At 37.0% G+C, this 21,596-nt stretch overlaps 1 long non-coding RNA gene across 1 annotated transcript in view; it reads right to left on the bottom strand.

The window, feature by feature from the left end:
* LOC123384347 overlaps positions 1 to 21,596 on the bottom strand; it is a 47,149-nt gene that overhangs the window by 24,086 nt on the left and 1,467 nt on the right. Inside the window, exon 2 of the long non-coding RNA XR_006595314.1 lies at positions 13,864 to 13,930. This is a non-coding gene — a long non-coding RNA (uncharacterized LOC123384347). The remainder of the gene's footprint in view (positions 1 to 13,863; positions 13,931 to 21,596) is intronic.

The following is a 21,596-nucleotide window of genomic DNA, read 5'->3' as shown; positions in this document are numbered from 1 at the left end:
GTCGTTAAATTTGATGTTAATTCTTGGGCTTTCAAATATATCTTTTGAACATTAATTTGTTTTTATCCTAAATGGGCATTGAAAAGATAGTCCTTATCTAAATATTCCATTCTCTCATTAAAAGAAAATGACACAATAGTAGAAATAACTATAGCTTTGGAAGCCCTGACCACTATGATTATATCTCATTAGCCAAAACTAGTCCCACAGTTAAATATGATCTTTATGGGTTAGGAAGCATTCTCCTCCCACCAAGAGACATTGAAGTCATATGGCAAATGGCAGTTGCACATTTTTCTTGCTGGTAGGGAGGACATCATATAACCTGGAATAACAAGTATCCAATTTACAATATACTAAAGTCTTCCTGTACGTTCATCAGATGAAAGCTGGGTCATTTTCTTCTTATCAACAATTTTATCCCTGGCTCATTATCATTCTCCATAGTACTTCTTCATAATTCCTGGCCAACTTTAATATCTGACAGGTATTTCAAAACCCCTAGCTTTTCTTCTTTGTCTTTTCCTTCTCTTTTTTTTCCTTTCCTCCTCCCCTGTCGTCTCCTCCTCATCATTTTCTTGAAGGATATTTTCAACCACTCTACCCCATTTGCTCACCCCCATGATCATTAGCAGGACCTGCTATTAGCGACTGAAATCTCTATATAACCTTGATGTTAGTCATCTCTCTAGCCATCATTTATCTTTCCTTCTTATGCCCTTTAAGGTCTCAACTCCATCAATTATTCAACCTCACAAATGCATGCACTCCTTTCCTACTACCACTATCTTTTTCCTTTATCTTTTTTATAGCCTTATTTAATACTTAGAATTTAGTTTGTGGTGATAAAAGGGCCTCCTATATATTTGAGGCAACAAGAAACAAAACTCCATGTGGGGATCCTCCTTCTCCTATAGGATCTTCTCTGGGTACAGAAACTGCCCCATGTTTTTCCTTCTCCATCAAGTTCCCTCCATTCTACTGACCAAGACACCTCCCGAAACCTGGATAACTCTACAGCTCCAGTCTGAGTCTGAATTTAGTGTTTCAACAGTGGAGATGCTGTTTTACATTACATCCTATTGGGAAGTCTGCATGAACCTTCTAATTCTCAAATTTAACAATACTATTTGAGAAGTTAGAGAAAAGACATTATGACGGCACAATGCCAATGCTCAAGATTCCTTTTCGTATATGGTTATAGTTTGAGTTTCAGTAAGTTACTTTACTAAAGTTATTTTGCCCCTCTATCGTATTCTTGCTACATCAAAACTTAGCTCTCTGCAACATTAAATATTAAGGTAAATAGAAGAAATAGAAATGTTGGGATAACTTGATTACTCTCACCAATATTTTCTACCTTTTGTTAGTCCTTTGGGAAGTGTGTATAATTATAAATGCTATTTCAATTTTGAAGTTTAGAAAGTTGGTATTCTGAGTTTTGTGTAATTTGCCCCCCAGAAGTTAGTGAATAGCAAAATTATGTGAATTTTAGGTTTCTTAGATTCCAATCTTAGAATATCTTTTTTGCCAATGATATCTTTCTGGTAATACATAAGGTAGAAAGATAATTTCAAAATAATTTGAATGAAATTGATATATCATCTAAAGATTAAAATGCATTATTTATTGGGGTACCTATGTGGCTGTGTCTTATTCTTGCCCTTGGCTCAGATCATGATTTCAAGGGTCATGGGATAGAGCCCAGGGTTGGGCTCTGCACTGGCAATTTACTCTTTCTCTCTTTCTCAAAATAAACGTTTTAAAATGCATTGTCTACTAATGTTGATAGACACAAAAATAGTTTCTACTAATCTATATTGATTCTGTTGCAGGTAATTGCTAAACATATTAATACTGTGTATTATATTATACAATTATAGAAGTTGTTATCTAATTGTGAATTATAAATAATCTACTGATTGAATAAAGGGAGCATAAATATGCAAAAACCGACAAATATATGTATGCACTCAAATATAATCTTCCTGGGTTCTAATATATTTCAATTCTACTACATTAGTATGTATGATCTATTGCATATACTACATAATGATTTGATGGGGAGTATCAAATCAGTTCAGGCTGCCATAACACAATGCTGTGGACTGCATGGCTTAAATAACAAAATGTATTTTCTCACAGTTCTGTAGGACAGTAGTTTGAGATCTGGGTGCCACCATTGTCAAGTCCTAGTAAGGCTCTTTTGTGCTTGCAGGTGGCCATCTGCTTCCCAATGTTCACACAGGGTAAGGAAAATGCCATCTCCCTTTTACTTCTTCGAAGGTCACTAATCCAATCATGAGGGGTGTATTGTCATGGCTTAATCTAAAACTAATTATCACCCAAAGGCCCTGTCTCTGAACACCTTCATATTAGGAACTTCAACACATGAATTTGCTGGGGGGGTAAGGTGGGGGACACAAGTATTCTTTCCATAACAAGGAGAATTATCTTTTTCTCAGTTGGCATTTGTAGAACCCCACATTCAACAAGAACAGAATATATGCATTCTTCAAGTGCTGATGGTTAATTCACCAAGGGAGACCAGCTGCTGAGCCATAAAAAACAAAACCAAACAAAATCCAGTAAATTTAACAGGATTTAAATAATTTAAAGTATATTATTTGACCACAACAGAAATGGTTAGAACACAGGGCAATTGTTTTCAGAATCCAGAGACTTTTTTTTTTTTTTCCCAAAGCAAGTCACAAAAAAATTGAACACTCCTAGGCTTTTAAGTTTCTAACTTATGATTAAAAATATTAACTGAAGTTAGAATTCCCTTTATTTTCCTGCCTTTGTGTATTTCTATTTTACCCGGGCCTTTCAAGTATGTTTCATCAGCTCCTAGCTAAGGTACACAATTCATGTCATACTCTTAAGTGATCACAAATAATCTGAGAGGATGAATTAGTCAATGAAATAGAACATAATGTTCAAAGACCATCAATTGTTTTTGGTACATTTCTTGTCATTTTGACATCAGCCATTGTCATTTAATATATTTTAGAATGTCCCTTTGAAGTGCTATTTGTCTGTTCTAGCAGGAATGAGTCTATGTCTGCACACTAGAGGATAATCCCAGGCCCAAATTCTTCACTACCAAGGGTGCTGCTCTACACACACACACACACACACACACACACACACACACACACACAGAAGAAAGAAAGAGAAACCGAGAAGGAAACCGAGAAGGAAACCGAGAAGGAAACCGAGAAGGAAACCGAGAAGGAAACCGAGAAGGAAACCGAGAAGGAAACCGAGAAGGAAACCGAGAAGGAAACCGAGAAGGAAACCGAGAAGGAAACCGAGAAGGAAACCGAGAAGGAAACCGAGAAGGAAACCGAGAAGGAAACCGAGAAGGAAACCGAGAAGGAAATAAATTCTAATGTTTTTAATCTATTTTTGAGAGAGAAAAAGACAGAGTGAGCAGGGCAAGGGAAGAGAGAGAAGGAGACACAGAATCTGAAACAGGTTCCAGGCTCTGAGCTGTCAGCACAGAGCCCGATGCGGGGCCCAAACTCAGGAACCACGAGATCATGACCTGAGCCATGGCCATGATATGATGCTTAACTGACTGAGCCACCCAGGCACCACTAGTCACAGGATTTCTAAGATAAGATGTGCCCAATAAATTTACCCAGAGACATTTAAGGAAAGGTCTTCATGAATGTTAGGGTATTTTAAAACAAAATGAAGGGAAAATATTCGCAGAATTGATAAATTAGTGGTATATAGAATATGCTTAGATGCAGGGCATTCTGTATACATAGCCATTATGGAGAAAATAATTAAATGCTTTTATATGGAATGTTTGATATCCATGTCAGCTTAGGAATGAAGGCATAGGAGAACACAAGAAATACATGAATGTGTGTTTAAAGACCATTTATGTTTTCAAATAAGCTGAATTGACATAGGGCGTGTTGACCTCTGTTTTAGTAGATAAAAATTACTTGTGCACAACAGTCTAGCACTTATAGTCAATAGTAGCATTATAGATGCTAATACAATCTACATATTTTAAAATCTGAGTTCCACCAATTACTGTGTGATCCTGAGTTATGAATCTCACTTTCTTCATCTGTAAAATATGGATGCAAGTAATTGATTCATGGCATTCTTGTAAAAAATTAACGAGTTAATACATAAAAATTGCACAGAGTAGTGGTTGGCACATATAGCAAATACAAATACATGTTGTGTGTTATTGTTGAAACATAACTGATTAGGGAGAAGCAAGGAAATGAATAGTTTACCACGGTTGATTAAGGTAATTGACATGAATAAAAACACAAATAAGAATCATGAGTGGCTTATTAAAACAGGATAGGATAGAGTTTGCTATAGAGCAAAGCACATCTGCATACTACAGGAATGAGTTGTGCCAATTCAGAGAAAGAAAAATGACACGATTTCTCATTTGTATAGTGGAGCTGACTCATAAGATTGCTCATAGGGTATAATTATTGACTGTTAATTAAACTTACTCATATGCCTTTAATATGAGATCTTGGTATACTTTTTAAAGGTATTCTACTTGGTATATATTTTTCAAAGAAATCCTAGGATTTCGCACAACCACACCTGAGTCATTACATATCCAAAGCAAAATCAATTCTTTTCCATCTCTTAATACAGGGCATACATGCACGCGCACGCACACACACACACACACACACACACACACTTCAGTTTGTGCCAAGTAAATAAATTACTGATTACTGTTCACGATTAAGGGACTAGGAAGCTAAATGATTACTGCTAAAGTACTCGCAAAAAAAATTTTTTTTTGCCTTATAAATGGTTAGCTCTGCAGATTGTACCCACACCTCAATCCAGACAAAAACATCCGACTTGACCAAACTTTAGGGAAGCTTTTCTCCTTACCTAGGCCCAAGAATTTGGGCCAATACATGAGCACTGGAAGGTATAACATCTTGCTCTCAAAGACCCTCCTGGGAATCAGCTTAAGAAAAAACATTTCCTGCTCAACTGTCCAATAAACACACCATCATCCTTTCTCTGCCTCAACTTTGAGTTGCTTACAGATCTCATGATTGGAGCATTTACTCTAATGTTATATAGCCTCATGACCTTCTTATGACAATGATCCTTTTGGTGCAAGTCTTTCCTTACCTAAATATTGATTCATTTTATTTGATGTGCCACAAATGGAATTTGTCACCCCCTCTGATATTTGTCATTTTATAAACATACTATATCCTTAAAGTACGAATTACCTGATAAAATATGAGGTTTGTTACCATAAGGTTTATTATGTTCTGGTTTACTAGATAGAAGTTAATATCAGCAGTAAAGTTTTAGGTTTTGGCATATCAAAATATTTTTTCCATGTATTTTCCATTCTTTGTGCTATCATTAGCAGATAGGAAATAAGTACACTTACTTTTAGACACATTGTCATTAGTCCCTATTTATTAAAACAATTATACTTCATTGATATATAATATGAAACTTTGATTAAAATAAAGAAATATTTATATGTGGGGATTTGTATCTTGAGTGCTAAATTAAGGACACACACAAGCACACACACACACACACACACACACACACACACACACAGCATTTCTCATCCTCAAATGTTTTAGATTATGTCCTATAGGAAGCCATCTCAAACACAGAGTTTAGTACAAAGCATGCAGAGACTGATGATTGAAGTTTTTGTAACAAGTCTCCTGGTATCTGAGACAAAACTCCATTAACTGATAAGTCAGTATATGAAAAGGACCACTAGCCTTGCATTCTTTAGATACTTACAGGTGATTCTCATTTCTGCATCACCTCCTTCTCAAGGATGTGATTTTTTGTTTGTTTGTTCATTTACTACCTTGGCTTTCATGGGCAAGGCAGTTTCAGAGGTTTCTATTTGGTTTTCCTATCACTAGGACATCCCCTACCAGATAAGCCAAGGACCCATTATAGGTGTTGCATCAACTACCAAGTGTGTCTATCTCAATTATACATTCACAGACCAGAAAGTGACAAGATGTGTTCTTCCCTGGACACATTCAATTAACTGAATTGGACCTTGGCCAGATCTCCCTTTATTACCTTGCCTCCATCCATCTAACTTGGTGCCATGCTAACTTTGTAATGTGTATGAAATGGTCCCAGACACCATTAGGTATTCCGCTTTCCCCAGTGTACAGTTGGAGAATATGGCTATAGGTCCCCTTGGTGAAAGCCCAGAGGAAACATCACCATGTACAAATTGTATTGGTGTTGCAGGGTTTTTCTTCTTGGGGATATGACCCCCTCATTCAATCAGTGCATTCTGGGTTCTCAAACTGTCTCAGATCTGGAACCTGGACAAGAATTGTTTCTTCTTAGTAGAGTGCCCTCTTCTTATTATCAACCTCAATTTCTTGGGATTGTATATAGTTTCTGTGTCTGACAACCTGTGGGTTTTTTGTTCTAAGTGTCTAACACTAAGCTTTTGATTGCTGGAGCATCCACTTCAAAGATACCCATCTCAAACAAACACATTAACACAATGCCAGATACAGAACTAGATAAAGAGCCAGGCTGCCCCCCACCTGTGGAGTTGTGCTTTCATTCTTTTTTTTTTTAAAGAAAGTTCTGGTAGACCTAAATAACTGACCATTTGAATGACTTTCTTTTCCCTTACCATGCTTTAATTCCTGTTCTTAAGTTTTAAACTCACCAATAAAGAGTGGAACTGTGAAAGCCCAGGCACCCCACCCCGAATCCAAAAAAAAAAAAAAAAGGCATCACCCCAGCTCTTCCTACATGCAACCTCACTGTGTGGCCCTGGGCAAACCACGTACCCTCTAAGACTTATGAGTAGTAAACTTTGTTTTTCTGAAGTTCACTGATGGTTGTTGCTGAGGTGCATCTTGTAACAGCCAAGGTGTAACATGGGCTCCAATCAGGGAAATGTTCCCAAAAGTAATACATAACCAGGTGAGTGCCTCAGGCAATTTTAGCCCGTAGCATTGCTATCAGTAGGCTGAAATCGGCACAGAGCAACACTGAGTAGAAGTTTTGTTATACTTACATGTACTTAGTTTCAAGTATTAAACACCACTACCTGGTTTCTCCTTTTGGAAGTTTTATCAGCCCTCTTTCTGCCAATAGGTCTATCATATGCTTTTCTCAACATTATTTGCCAACAGCAGAAAGTCTGTTCCTTCATGACACTGGCATCATCCTACCAGTACATTCCTAATAGCACTCCTTAATTTGTACACCTTCCAGACCTTTCTGTAGAAAACATCTAATGGATTTTCTGGTCTTATGCATCATATCTGTTCCAACACATATATGCCCTTGAATCTTTTTATTCTTTTTCTCCATAAGTGACCACAGTTCAACTTCGCCTATTGCTTTTCACATGCTTCTAGAGTTCATCTAATTTAATGCAGCTATCACGTGGAAATCTTTGCTATATTCCGAAATCCAGTATCTCAGGAAATTGATGCTACATCAATAACTTCTCCCTTATCCATTCTCATGCCTGCATCCATTGCTCAAGCACACTCAGAGTCTGGTCCCACATAGATACTGAACTCATGAGATATGAGTCAACTCTCGAAGTTCACAAGTTGGGTCAGAAAACTCTTTTCAATAAAGGCAAATTCTGAAAGGGCTGACAGCTGAAGGCTATCTGCTGACAGCAGTCCCAGAAGCTAGGGCAATAAATCTACAAACTGTTCAATGCACAGCAAAACATCCATCATTTACTTCACCAAATCTAGCTGACATTTCAGAAACTTTCATTCCCAAGATAATAACTAACCGAAAGTATTTATGGTGAAACCATCCATTTGTGCTCCCATCTACTCCTTTAGATGGTGTCTGAATTCTTAATATCCAACATTCCAATTTGTTCTCACTTTAAAGAAATTATGTTTCTTTTCATAATCCATTTAAAATTAAACTGGTTTCCATTGTTTAAGAAAAATGAAAAGAATTGACCAAAGACCTCAATAGACACTGCACCAAAGAAGATACACAGTTGGAAAATAGGAGTATAAGAGGTTCCTCATATGATCATATGTCATCAGGTAAATGAGAATTACAGTAACAATGAGATACTACTCTACAGCTATTAGAGTGGTCAAAATCCAGAATACAGACAACACCGAATGCTGACAAGTCTGTGGAGCAACAGGAACTCTCATTTTTGTTAGGAATACAAAACAGCACAGCTACTTAGGAAGACATATTGGCAGTTTTTGTACAAAATGAAACATACTTTAACCATACGATTTGGATATGCAAGTCCATTGTGCTTCTTGGTATTTACCCAAAGCAGCTGCACACTTACGACCCCACAAAAATCTGAATGCAGATGTTTATACCATCTTTATTACTAATTGCTAACCCTTAGAGGCAACCAAGGTGCTCTTCAGTAGGTGAATGGATCAACTGATATATCCAGGTGATGAATTATTCAGCACTAAAAAGTAAGCTCAAATGCCTTAAGACATCAGAAAAATTAAATGTGTATTATTAAGTGAAAGAAGACAATCTGAAGAATCTATGTATTCTGTACGATTCCACAAAATGACATTCAGGAAAAGTCAAAATTATGGAGAGAGTAGAAAGATCCCCTCGACTGCGGAGGAGAGCAAAATAGGTAGAATACACAAAACATTTTTAGGGCATTGAAATACTCTGCATAATTCTAATTAAACATAGTGTTTGAAATCTTATTTATCTTACTAAGAAATACGTATTTCTGTATTTATTGCCTGCTGAAGCATGTTGTATGATATAGGTTTCAGAATTTTCTGTTTTGATGGCTGTTTCGGATTACAGTCTATGAGGATTATCTGTGTTCTTTAAGGTTTTATCAAGCCTTCCCATTCTTTCCGTTATTATGCATTTTAGGTAATAACCTGCATTAGTTCAATCTTCCCTATTACTCCTGCCATTTAATCACCCCCTAATGAATTTAATTTCCCAGTTAAAATCTCCACCAATTGACACTTTCTTGAACTACAGGACCAAAAAAACACACTATAAATAGATACAGCTGCCATGATTTTTAAATTCCAATTCCACTGCAATTTCTATGAACACCAAAAACAGATTAAGAACATTTAGATCCCTTAGATCTGAGCTGTACATTGGAGGTAAGCTAGTTCAATGCTAACATCTTGCAGTAGGTAATTTCACTTACATAAATGGAACAGGAATGCAGTCCTGAGATTCCTGATGCCGTTTGCCCTGTTTGCCTTAAGCGAAACTGAAACTTGTTAAACTAGTATAGCCTTTGTAAGTGTTGTTACATAAAATACACATGCATAATTTCATGGACAAATGCATTGTGACCCGGATTGTAACAAGCTATTCCTTTGACACTTGGCCCACATTTATCCACATCCTAATGAGGGAGCCATAATAATGGTTTTATATCCCAGATGACCCATGTCAAATTGATTATCAGTGTTCATGGTTCTCAAATATGTTTGAATATCTTCCTTTTCTTTGGGCATAGTTAACCAACTATATGTTCAGTGGTACTTTTGGTGGAATGACTGGGAAATCATTACCAGTTACACTTTCCAATGTGCCCTGGTTATGTATTCTCATAGGGACTCATCCTTTTCTTCAATCAATAGTTTCCAGGACTGAAAAGTCCAAGCATAAACTGGAAACTGGAAAGGAAATTCGACTACACTTCTCAGCATCCTGATCATCCATCCTGGAATCCTTTTGACTATAAAATTAAACAATTCCCTTTTTGAAAGCCTATGTATCTCGCCCCTGAAAGCCATGTTCTACTCATCACCTTAAAGCTCTCTATGGGTTAGGATTTCTGAATCTCAATCTTCACAAGCATTTCCACCGTAATTTTGACAGTTAAATATGTGTATCTGACCTCTAATGTTTCAGAACCACTTTATGCTCTGTCATCAATGAGCCCTGTTTTAGAATGGCACCTTCTACCTTTAGCCCTGACTAACAGAACAGAGGCCATTAAGCTTAAAGATGCTAGTGAACTTCTTACCAATACATTCCTTACTATTTTGATATACAGAGAGTGAACTTTGAGCCCTCCAATAAAATGTAGTCAACTTGTAAGTTTTCTGGCCTTCTGTCATATATCCACATTAGTATGCCTAACACTGATCCCTTTTATCCCTCCCTTCCCGTCACTTTTCCCAAGATTCCAATTGCCAACCTAGTAACTTATTTTCACTATTCCTCAGAATAGTTATCAGAGTATTAAGTTCTATCCTATTATAGAGTAAAAAATGTATTTCCATTTGAGTAATCTATGAAATATATTTTTGTCCTATGTTCCCCCCCCCTCCCCTTTTCTCATTCTGGAACAATCAGGGTTTTGGAGGGTTTGTTTTTGTTTTTTGGTTTTGTTTTTTTGTTAATTTTGTTTTATTTTAAGAAAAAAATACTTTTTTCCTTAACAAAAATATATCTACATACCTCATACTTTTTCTTACCAAAACACCCCCTACTTTCCTTGCAGAGATGTTTCCCTTATTATTTCTAGTAGTTTTAGTTATGTGTACTAAATAGAATTCTTAACCCTTAGAATTCCTAATTCCTAGTGAAAACTAAGTAGTGTGATATTGTGAACTGTTGTCACATGAACATGCTATGGGTTGGAAAATTTATAAATGCATTTCACAATTTCTAGAACTATATTCTTCTTCATAGATTTTTTCAATGTAGCACAACACATGTTTGTTAATAGACCGAAATATCTTTAGTCCTTCTATAAAAGGAAGCCAAGAGTGAACACACCTATGCTTAGTAATCGATGCTTTAGTATTTTAATTTGGACATGATCCAGATATTCAGTGAATATCCATTGATTAACTTACATCAGTATAACTTTAAAGTTTTAAGTTACCAAAAGATTTTGTGATGTCTAAATGCGGTGTCTTTCGATCAGATGGGGGCCCCCAAATGTGGGGTGATGATAGAGTGGAAGTCAGTTGCCTGGGGGGTTAAAGAATTCACCTGAGGCAGAGCAAAGGAGATAGACAGTTATTGAACAGACCACAAGAGAGCAGTGGGCAGGACAGCAGAGAGGCTGTTTGCCAAGAGGCAGTTGCGGGGACTGTTGTTAAAAGGGAAAGATGAAGAGGTATGGCAACATATGGAATTCTCCCTTTTTTGGTAACTCTGCCTAGTTATAAGTAGCCCATTAGTCAGATGGGGCTATGTATATTTTGGCATGAGTTGCCAGACAGGCAGGTCTATATTCAGCCAGGTGGTTGCTGTGGTCCTTTCTATATTCCATTGCTCAAGCTTGTCTGCCTAAAAACGGCCTCTACAGACTTTGTAAACTATTTTTAAGTAGATACCATAAGGTATAGTTGTTGTTGTAAAGTTCACTTATTAACTTTTTTATTTACATCTATTTAATTAATTTGTTCTTAAGATTAGTTTTAAATTACTCAAAAGTTTCATGAGACATTCAACAATTATGTTATCTTTCTTGCTGCCAATTCTGTTAACAGATACTGTGAGCTTTTTTGACTCTTAGTAAACATAGGTGGAATAAAAATTTTATGTCTGCCTTATATTTCATACTGGCAACTCTAAAGACATGATTGCTTAAGACAACAAACTTAAGCCATCCTCTCTCCATGCCCCCCAAAATTACCTTAGATCCATGCGAACTTGAAAAACATTTGGGTAAGTACCTAGGTTTCTGAAAGTATACTTGATTTATAGGAATGCTTAATTTTATTTAAGTCAATTAAGAAAGCTGTTTACAATATCTATTAAATCCATTTTGGCAATATCATTCAGAGATAAAAACAAGTTATCACATGTCTGTAACATACATACATAGACATACATAAACATACAGACCAACATAAACAGATCTTAATAGTTTTTGTTTTTAAATTTTAGTCATGAGATAGGCAGGGTAATTCAAAACTCACTCGTTTATACAACAGTTGGATCCAAATCATGTTTCTGGTAGATGCACTAAGTTTACCTGCTCAAGTGGCTTACATTTTTTACTAATGTTTGTAAAGACGACTTTAAGGTTTTTCATTTGCTTAGTTTTAAAATAGCCATTCCCTTTATTTTCCCTTTCTAATAAGAATTACCCCCCTGAAGTTTCCATTTCAAAGAGATAGCCATTGGATCCTAAAGAAAACAGAACATTTACATCTCAAAGGCCCAGAAAAAGAATGTAAGTTCTTCCTTTTGTTTCCTGAATCCAGAATTTTCACAAAACCTACAAGACTTTTGAATAAGGCTTGTTTATTGAATAAGGGCAGTCTGAGGATTGGTAAGAAGTATAGACAGAATTTTTCTGTTCACGTAAAGACTCAATTTATAAGACAGGTTCCACAAATTGTACTCAATTTCTAGGACAGTTGTTTTTAATTCCTCAAACAATCAGGGGGCAATCTGAATTATATCAACGTGCTGACCCACCCATCCAAGTACATTATCTTCTATTCTTTGTATCAGGAAGATCTTCAACTAAAATAGAAATACAAAGATCCTCGTGTTCTAAGTTTAGAGCTGTTTGTCTTTGGAATGATTTTCTTCCCCTCTGGGTACACAGTTCCATTTTATTTTGGGGGAGAAGGCCTTTAAAAAGTCCCTAGGAGACTGAATATCACCTTCCCATTTGATCAACTTCTGACCATACAGCTACTTTAAAACACAAAATCAAAAAACAAAAACAAAAACAAACAACTTTCAAATCTCTTGTCACATTGAAAAACCCCTCTAGACTGAATAAAGTCAATATTCCTGACAGTAACAAATGACCCTCCTGAGATCCAGAGGCACTCCCAAAGACAGCCAAAATAAATATTTAGACACTTTCCCCTTGAGAGCTGACAACACTGGGTAGAACCCCAGCTGCAAATGAACACAACTCATATTTCTGCCCAACCACAGATTCGGGCCCCCAATGTAATGGCTAAGTTTTCTGCACACTCAAAAACCAATAAACTGCATGCCCCAAGCAGGCAGAAAGCCAAGTCAAGTCAAATTCTCAGGACACAAAATGACAAGGAAGGAAATAGCTGTCCCTGGAAGAAAAAGGATCAACAACCAAGGGGTACCACAAAACCAAATTCATGAGAGTCTAGGTTTGGAAAGGAGGAGACTATATAAATTTGTACCTTCCTTTCTCAACTAGGCATCACAGAAATCCAGAAGAGCAGACTCTGGTAAAAATTCTCACCATTTACTGGTTTCTGCCAGTGTTCCAAGATCACATCTGCACCTTGTAGGGCAAATGGGTTTAAAGCAGAGACTATAAACCCATTTTCCATCAGATTTCGGCACAGTTTTCCATTGATTTTAATGCTTTAAGCATTAAATTACTGTCCAATCTTGTAGCTCTGGCATATGAGATTCCATTGGAAATCAATTATACCTTCCACAAAATTTCCTTACAATGACAGACACCCTGATGGTTTTTAATACTCCAACCTGTGCATAGATTTTGGTTTTGATCGTCTCAATAGTATGAATTTGTCTTATTTTCCGAAGTTCCCAAGTGGTTTATGCTGTAGTGTAACTTTGAGGCTTTCTGAGCTCCCCAAAGCTGCTATCCATTGAAAGCTCCCAATATATCTACCCCAGAAACTTACCAGGACCCCAGACCTTTCTGCGAAGTTTAATAAAACCCAGAACCTTTACTGGACACCAGAATCTTTCTCAGAATTTTAATAAGCCCTGGAACATCTCCAGGCCCCAGAACTTTTTAAAATAATTATACATTTTAAAGTGAAGTGTGAATTGGAGAGCTACACACAAGGAAGTGGAGCTCAAATCCAAGAGTGACTTACCTTCAGCCATTGGTAGTAAGGGCAGGAACACTGAACTTAAAGAGTTCAGCAGATGTCTTACCTGTGTGTCTTGTTGTCCCATAATCCCCTAGCAGTCAGCTTTGGGATCTCATTCCTTGTCATCCAAACTGTTAAAAAAAAAAAAAGATTAAACAATTTGGGGATATAAACAAACTTTAATGCTTCACAAAGCAGGCCATTTGCTTTCAGAGAACTGCAGAATGGAACTATGGCTTGCAAACTGGTCCCTGAACACAGAGGGCCAGGAGACAGATAGAAAGAGCAGACCATTTCACGTTGGTAGGTGGCACGTTAATAAGCAAGGGAACTTACACATGAGGCTCGTCTTGGAGGGCTGCAAGATGAGTATATCTCCATACCTACCTACCACAATCTTAAAAATTTATATAGGGGACTTAATTGGATTCAAACAAATATTCAATCAGGATAGTCTCAACAACAATCTTTGTCTCTCAAGTTTGTGTCTTTGAAACAGCTCCTAGTATGGGAAAGGTAGGAGGAATTTACATTCCAAGGATAGGGAAGGAGGGTCTGGTTGCCCAGGTCCAGCTCATGGGTCATATGTGGTCACATCCTCTCAATGAGCTCCTCCAACAGGAGCAAAAGCCAGGAAGTTTTTGTGATTTCTAAAAATAGAATAAAGGATAAAGAGTAAGGAAATAATGAAAAAATATCTGATTGGCTGGGGCCACATAGTCAAACTTGTCTGAGGTGACAAAGCCCAGAAGTGGCTTGGCAGTTAGGCTAGGCAGTTAAGTGAATATACGGTGCTTCTGGTCAAGTGGAATGTTTGCAGGGACACAAAAGTTATCAAGGTTTAAGTTGCTGATGTGACACCAGTAATGGAATGGCTTTGTCTTGGGCCTAGACAATTGGGGGCTATTACAATTATTTAAATTTTGTTGAACACAAAATTGAAAAAAAAAAGAATTTCCCCAAGTCATAAAATTGTAACGAAGCTAGGATGCAAACTCCAAATATTATCGCGATATGTGTTCTCTCCACACACAATCATAGCATATTGTAAAGTATAACAGGACTTGGTAAAGGTAGAAGTGTGTTTTGTTTAGGTTAGAGTTTCCATATGTGAATGAGTAACCTTGGCTTTGGAACTTGTTGCACCCAGATGATATTTTATCTATAATATAACAAGAGCTCTTATCAAGCAGTAGCTCACATTGACAGCTTTTGACTTACAGTTATATCTAGGCATTCTTCTTACTGAAAACAAATACAATTAAGAAAAATGTTTTTTTCTGGGGGCCTGGGTGGCTCATTCAGTTGGGTGTCTGACTTCAGCTCAGGTCAAGACCTCACAGTTGGTGAGATCAAGCCCTAAATCAGGCTCTGTGCTGATAGCATAAACCTGCTTGGGGTTCATATTCTCTCTCTCTCTCTCTCTCAAAAATAAACTTAAAAAAAGATAATCAAGTAAATAAATATATATGTACATATGTGTGTGTGTGTGTGTGTGTGTGTGTGTGTGTGTGTGTGTGTATTAGTGCTATGATAAAATATACTCAGGGAACAATGGCAGCATAGCAAAGGATACTAGCCCTATTTAGTTGATTAAGCAAAGATTCTACTGGGAAAGCCATCAAGGTAAAATTGAGAGTTTAGATCACCAAAGGCTCACAAGAATTATACAAGTGATGATAAACAGACAGATGGAAAAGGAGTATAACAACAGTTTGCTATTATGAACTAATGAAATTCAATGAAGAGAATATCAAGAAATGACTGAACACATACAGCAATTCAGGTCTTTGAAAGCATACTAAGTACTTTATATGCAATTTAATTTTTCCCTGGGTGATGGGTGGAAAATGAACTAGCATTAAAAGCCTTTTACACTAAGGTCTACTCTTCCTGATGATAACATCTCCCCAATAGATGGCTAAGGCATCTACAATGCTTCAGCTCTGCAGGTACAGTAGCCATGAGTAGAAAAACTATTAAGTGGCAAGCGAGGAGGAATGATTGGCTCCCTACTACCACCTCACATGTGATCTCAAAGTGAGCATTTCGTCTCTGGGCACTTGGAATAATTTCTGTTTGGCACACCCTGTATGCACAAACATGCCACAGAGGCATATGAAATTTGAGACTTTGTTAATCTTTTTCACTATTTTATCTCAAGTTACGATTACATCTTGATATAGAGTGGGAGCTCAATAAAACATTAGCGAATCCTGAATGGATAGGATTAAAGTCAGTTAGTAAGCAATCATTAAGAATTCACTTAATTTGATTATTTTTCAACTAATTAACTCAGACGGTAAAAAAAACTCAGCTTGTACATGCAAGTTAACCTCTAAAGGATAGTTTACTGTTTTCTGTCATATTCAGAGGAAGTTAATATTATTAACAATAGCATTTAGAAAATCTTTCATGCTTAAATACTGGGAGGCATACAGCTCTATGCAATGAAAAAAATAGAAGCCATATTTCTTTTACTTTAATGGTCCAGGGCACCATGGTGGCTCAGTCGGTTAAGGATATGACCTTGGCTCAGGTCACAATCTCGGGTCTCATGAGTTCAAGCCACACATCAGGCTCTGTGCTGTCAGCTCAGTCTGGAGCCTGCTTCAGATTTGTGTCTCTGTCTCTCTCTGTCCCTCCCCTGCTTGCACTCAGTCTCAGTCTCTCTCTCACTCTCTCAAAAATAAGTGTTAAAAAAATTTTTTTAATGGTCCAGATAAAAGGAAGGGTGAAATTTCCTAACAAAATTGCCAATTGTTGTAAAAACAAAATCAAGCCTTCCCCCACCTCCAACCGCACGTAGAATCAAAAGCTTCATATAAACAGAGTTGATAAGTAGTTTATCATACAGAATAGGATAGGGTATGTTGTAGGAACACTTTTAAGTCCAAAACCATGGTTGTATTAAAAGAAAAGTTTATTTCTTATTTTTAAAAAAATTTCATCTTTAGAGACAGAGAGACAGAGAGACAGAGAGACAGAGAGACAGAGAGACAGAGAGACAGAGAGACAGAGAGACAGAGAGACAGAGAGACAGAGAGACAGAGAGACAGACAGAGAGACAGAGAGACAGAGAGACAGAGAGACAGAGAGACAGCATGAACAGGGGAGGGGCAGAGAGAGAGGGAGACAGAATCCCAAACATGCTTTGTACCACTAGCATTGAGCCCCATGTGGGGCTTGAAGTCACATACCATGAGATTGTGACCTGAGCTGAGATCAAGATTTAGACACCTCACCAACCGAGCCACCCAGGCTCCCTAATTTCTTAGTAATTTTAAGTCTACTGTGGAGCTGGAAAATGTCCCAGGCAAAAGCTTTCTCAGCAGTGAGCCAGTGATTCAAGTTGAAGATTCTACCATACTGGAGCTAAACTGATGATAATACAGGACTTTCCATTTAAAGAAGAAGGGAAAGGGCAGTAGAAAACTCAAGTATCAGCAATTAAATACTTCTTAGAAGTGACACACCTTATTCCTACTTATTTTTCATTGGTATTAGTTATAGGAGAATATATAACTTTAAGTGGCCAAGGAATTGTCAGAAGGGGAAAGAACAGGAAGTATCAATGATCAGTAAGACTAAGTCTGCTCTTGACAGGTAGATAAATGGATATTGGAACATCAACCTGAATGCATTTCAGTTTGGAGTGAGAAATTCTATCACTTACCTATGAATTCCCTAATCTCTTTGTACAATAAAGAAAAATTGGTAGGACAAAAATCAAGATATGTAACCTTTCTAATTATTGTCAATATTCTCCCTCTGTGATGAGCAGAAAGAAAGGATCCTTGGTTCTAACACTTATCACAAGCTTTATTTCAAATTAGTTATCAACCCTTGAAAAAATTACCCATAGACAAAATTCTTTTGTCATAGCTAAGCTTGATTAAAATGTACACCTTAGTGAAAAGGATTCATGAATTCTCTCAAGTTCTCAAGTATGTAAATTCTTGTACATTCATTAAAAATGATATAAAGGAGATAAGAGTACATTTAATGAGTATTGAGAAATGTATACAATTGGTGAATCATACTACACATCTGAAACTAATAACGCTGTTAATTACACTTCAATTTTTTTAAGTATATAGTTACAACAGGTTTTATATTTCTAGAATGAAGGGTTCCTTTGATTATATCGAAACCAGTCTTTTTTAATTAATAGCAATGTTTGACTCTGTTAGCATTTATATCAGATAACTGTTCTGAAGATGGTCAGCTTTATATTTCTTATTCTTGAGAGCATGAGTCACTTTTAGTTATTATTCAGAAACTGCCAGTCACCCCAACCATACAATTCTTAATAAAATGCTTTAGGGAACATAAAGAATCTGCCAACTTTTTAAAATTGGTATTGTAAGAAAGGAATTGAACTAGTGTTTTTGAAAGTTCAGTAGTTTCCCAGCACTTAAAATTGATTCTTATATTTGCATTTGTTGACAACTAGGAATTACCTATCAATGAAAAGGTCCTATTTAACATTCCCCTAAGGGGTCAACAAAGATCATCTGCTATTTTCTTATAAGGACCATGAAAAGAGTAAACTTGAGATATCTGGGAAGAAAATTTATCTGAAAGAAAGAGGTGAGGAGCAAGGGGGAGCAAGGGGGAGCAAGGGGGAGCAAGGGGGAGCAAGGGGGAGCAAGGGGGAGCAAGGGGGAGCAAGGGGGAGCAAGGGGGAGCAAGGGGGAGCAAGACAAATGATGTTCATTGAAGGAAAAGTAGTGGAAGAAATCGTCGAGGCTAATTTGTCCTGAGTAATATGTGAGTCACTTAAGCAGCCAGGAAATTCAATGGCTGAATGCTTCACTGGCTCTCCCACCCATTGTGTAGTGCAGAGCACATAACTCAGACAATCACCTACAGACTGTTAGTGCTCTACCTGTATGTGTGTCTTATCCTTTCCCACTGGTAAGGGACTAACCCCATGTATGATTTTATTCAGCAGGACTCAAGTGGTTAGACTAATTAAATTGGTGATGCCCTACATTAACCTCTACGTGAATTCCAGCTGCATTACCCCTTAAGAGGGTAAAAATTCCCACCTGACTTCAGGGACAAAACAATGCCTGCTGAACTTCTTAAGGAGAGAACACATGTTGCCTATAGTTCAAAGCTTCCTCTACAGCTATTTATACTAATCATTTCAGAATGTTGTTCATTAAGAAGGTGGTAACACTAACATGAAATGAGTTCTTGGCTCAACTCCTTATGATAAGTCACATAGAGCTTATCTACCCAAGGGGTTACTACTGACTTAGCAGTTTTATGAACAACCTAGGCCTAGAAGTATTCATTCAGTAATTCATATCATTCATTCATTCATCTATTTAACTCATTACATTACCTTTAGGTATTATTCACATTTGGAAAACAGGCAAGTAGAGTATAAAAAATTGGAACAGATGAAAAACTTAAATATTAAAGAAAACCCAAGTGTGCCACGGTAAAGTTTTAAAAGAACATATACTGGAATAAAATGAAAATTTAAAAAAAAAACATGACAATAGTCTAAAACAATAACTATTTGAGAAGTGAAAGAAAATTTCAACAAATGGCTAGTGATATGGCTCAGCACACATCAATGCGATAAACAAATGCTGCTAAAAACATCTTATACATTTAGGTACTTGCTACTTCTGAGCCAGCAATTTTGTTGGGGGAAGCAAGGTATTCAGTTAAAGTAACAAAATGGTGCAGATCCACTAATTCAAACAAGCACACACATTAACCACAGCATTTGCTCTCAAGAATATATTCATGACAGTGAGAATGGAACTGTATTTTAAAAATGAGCATCCAAATTCATAGGTGTCTGAATTTCCTGATAGCCCTATCAACAAGAAAAATGCACCTACCATTCTCTCACTGTATAAAGTGAGAGGACACAAAGCAAGGGCATTCTTAAACAACAAATTCTGAAGACAGACCAAAGCGTTATGCATATGAAACAGGTGGTGAGGTCAACGTGCAAAAAATACCACAACGTAAGTTGATGCTAGCGAATGACACCCTGAAAACACCCCTTGAAAGTAGCCCCGACAACCAGATAATCTGCAGGCATAACCTCCCACATGAAACGTCACTTGGTGCTGCAGAAGGAGCCTATGTTTAGGGAACACATTAGACAGGTAATACAAAATAAATGTGGATTATAACAAAAGAAAGGAAGCTATGTTTGTCCGTGTTAATATATAGCTGGATTTCTATACTTTAATGTAGAAAGCAGTAATAAAATTTACTTTTTAGATAATATGTCATTTTTGTTCCATATTTTTGTTTTTATTTATTTTAATTTTCATTAAAATTTTTTTAGTATTTACTTTTGAAAGAGAGAGACAGACCGACAGACAGAGTTAGAGAGAGTGAATCCCAAGCAGGCTCAGCACTGTCAGCAAAGAGACACCCCAGGGCTGGATCCCACAAACCATGAGATCATGACCTGAGCCAAAATCAAGAGTTAGTGCTTAATCAAGAAGCTATGCTGTCAGTTAGAATTGTGTAAGTGATTTAATGCTCAGGTTTGTGTTCAGAGTCTTCCCGTTTTCTTTGAATTCCTGTTTTCATACTGCCCTCTCCTTTTCTAGCCATTACGTGCTCCTCATGGTTTCCCCTCATATTACTAAGTACTTTTACTCTATCATTTAATTACACTTCCATTCAACTCCCAGTGGCTCTCTCCGTCCCTAACTTTTCATATTTTCCCATTTTATAGCCTATTCAATAGGAGCTACTCAGCCATCAGATAAAAGGGATAAAAGTTAAAATATATTCCACCACTTATGAATCAAGTGACAATATAATCTACCTTATATTGTTTCTGTAACATTTTATAACAAGAACCTAGATATTATTCTCATCTCACAGAGGACTTAACCTAATTCAGAACTAACTCAGAGAGGCAGCTCACCTGTTTACATTTCCATTACAAAACCTAAGAGTTTCAGCTGATAAATGGCAGATACTGGGTTATTCTAGGAGGTCTGCAGTCTAGACTTTCTTTCAGTTGAACTGGTATTTTCCCCACAGCACTCCCCAGTTTAGGTTAGCTAGGTTTTCTAACCTCACAGATGTCTTTGCTAACATTTTCCAGTATTACAGCACCATTCCCACACGGAGAAATAGAGAAAATAAAGAGAACTTTTAAAATCATTGAACTGTAAAAGAAATCCGAATAAAGTTTCCCAAACAAAAGCAACAGTGTCAATACTCCAACTACTGTATTTTGCCAACATTGTTATTTTCGGTTATAGATCATAACAAACAGTATCATCTCAGAAAAGTGACTAGGTTAAAAATAATTGAAAATTAAGGTCCTGGGGCACCTGGGTGGCTCAGTCGGTTTAGCATCTAACTCTTTGGTTAAGGTCATGATCTCAGGGTTCGTGAGTTCCAGGGCCACATAGGGCTCTGTGCTGACCACACACTATTCTCTTTCTCCCCCTTTCTCCCCCACCAACCCACTTTTCCCCCCTCCCATGCACATACTGGCTCTCTCAAAATAAACACTAAAAAAAAGTTAAGGTCTTTCTACTTTCAATTTTATTGTCCAGGGTCAGGGCCCACAGATTTCAAATTCACCACAAAGAATTTCCTATCAGGAAGTTTATTGTCATATTTTCATTCCCATAACCTGAGGAAAATAATTCTGTCTACGTACTCTCTCTGCTAGTAATAAGTATCTGTGTCACAAATAATTACTGTTCCAAAACACAGAGCAACCTGTGGACACAGAGGAAGGATTTGCATCTGGGGTAAACTAAAAGCAGGCAAAATTTTAACAATCGA

Source organism: Felis catus, chromosome A1, assembly GCF_018350175.1.
Source record: "Felis catus isolate Fca126 chromosome A1, F.catus_Fca126_mat1.0, whole genome shotgun sequence".
Classification (NCBI taxonomy): domain Eukaryota; kingdom Metazoa; phylum Chordata; class Mammalia; order Carnivora; family Felidae; genus Felis; species Felis catus.
The sequence above is the reverse complement of the archived record's forward strand: the minus strand, read 5'-3'. Positions and strand labels throughout refer to the sequence as shown.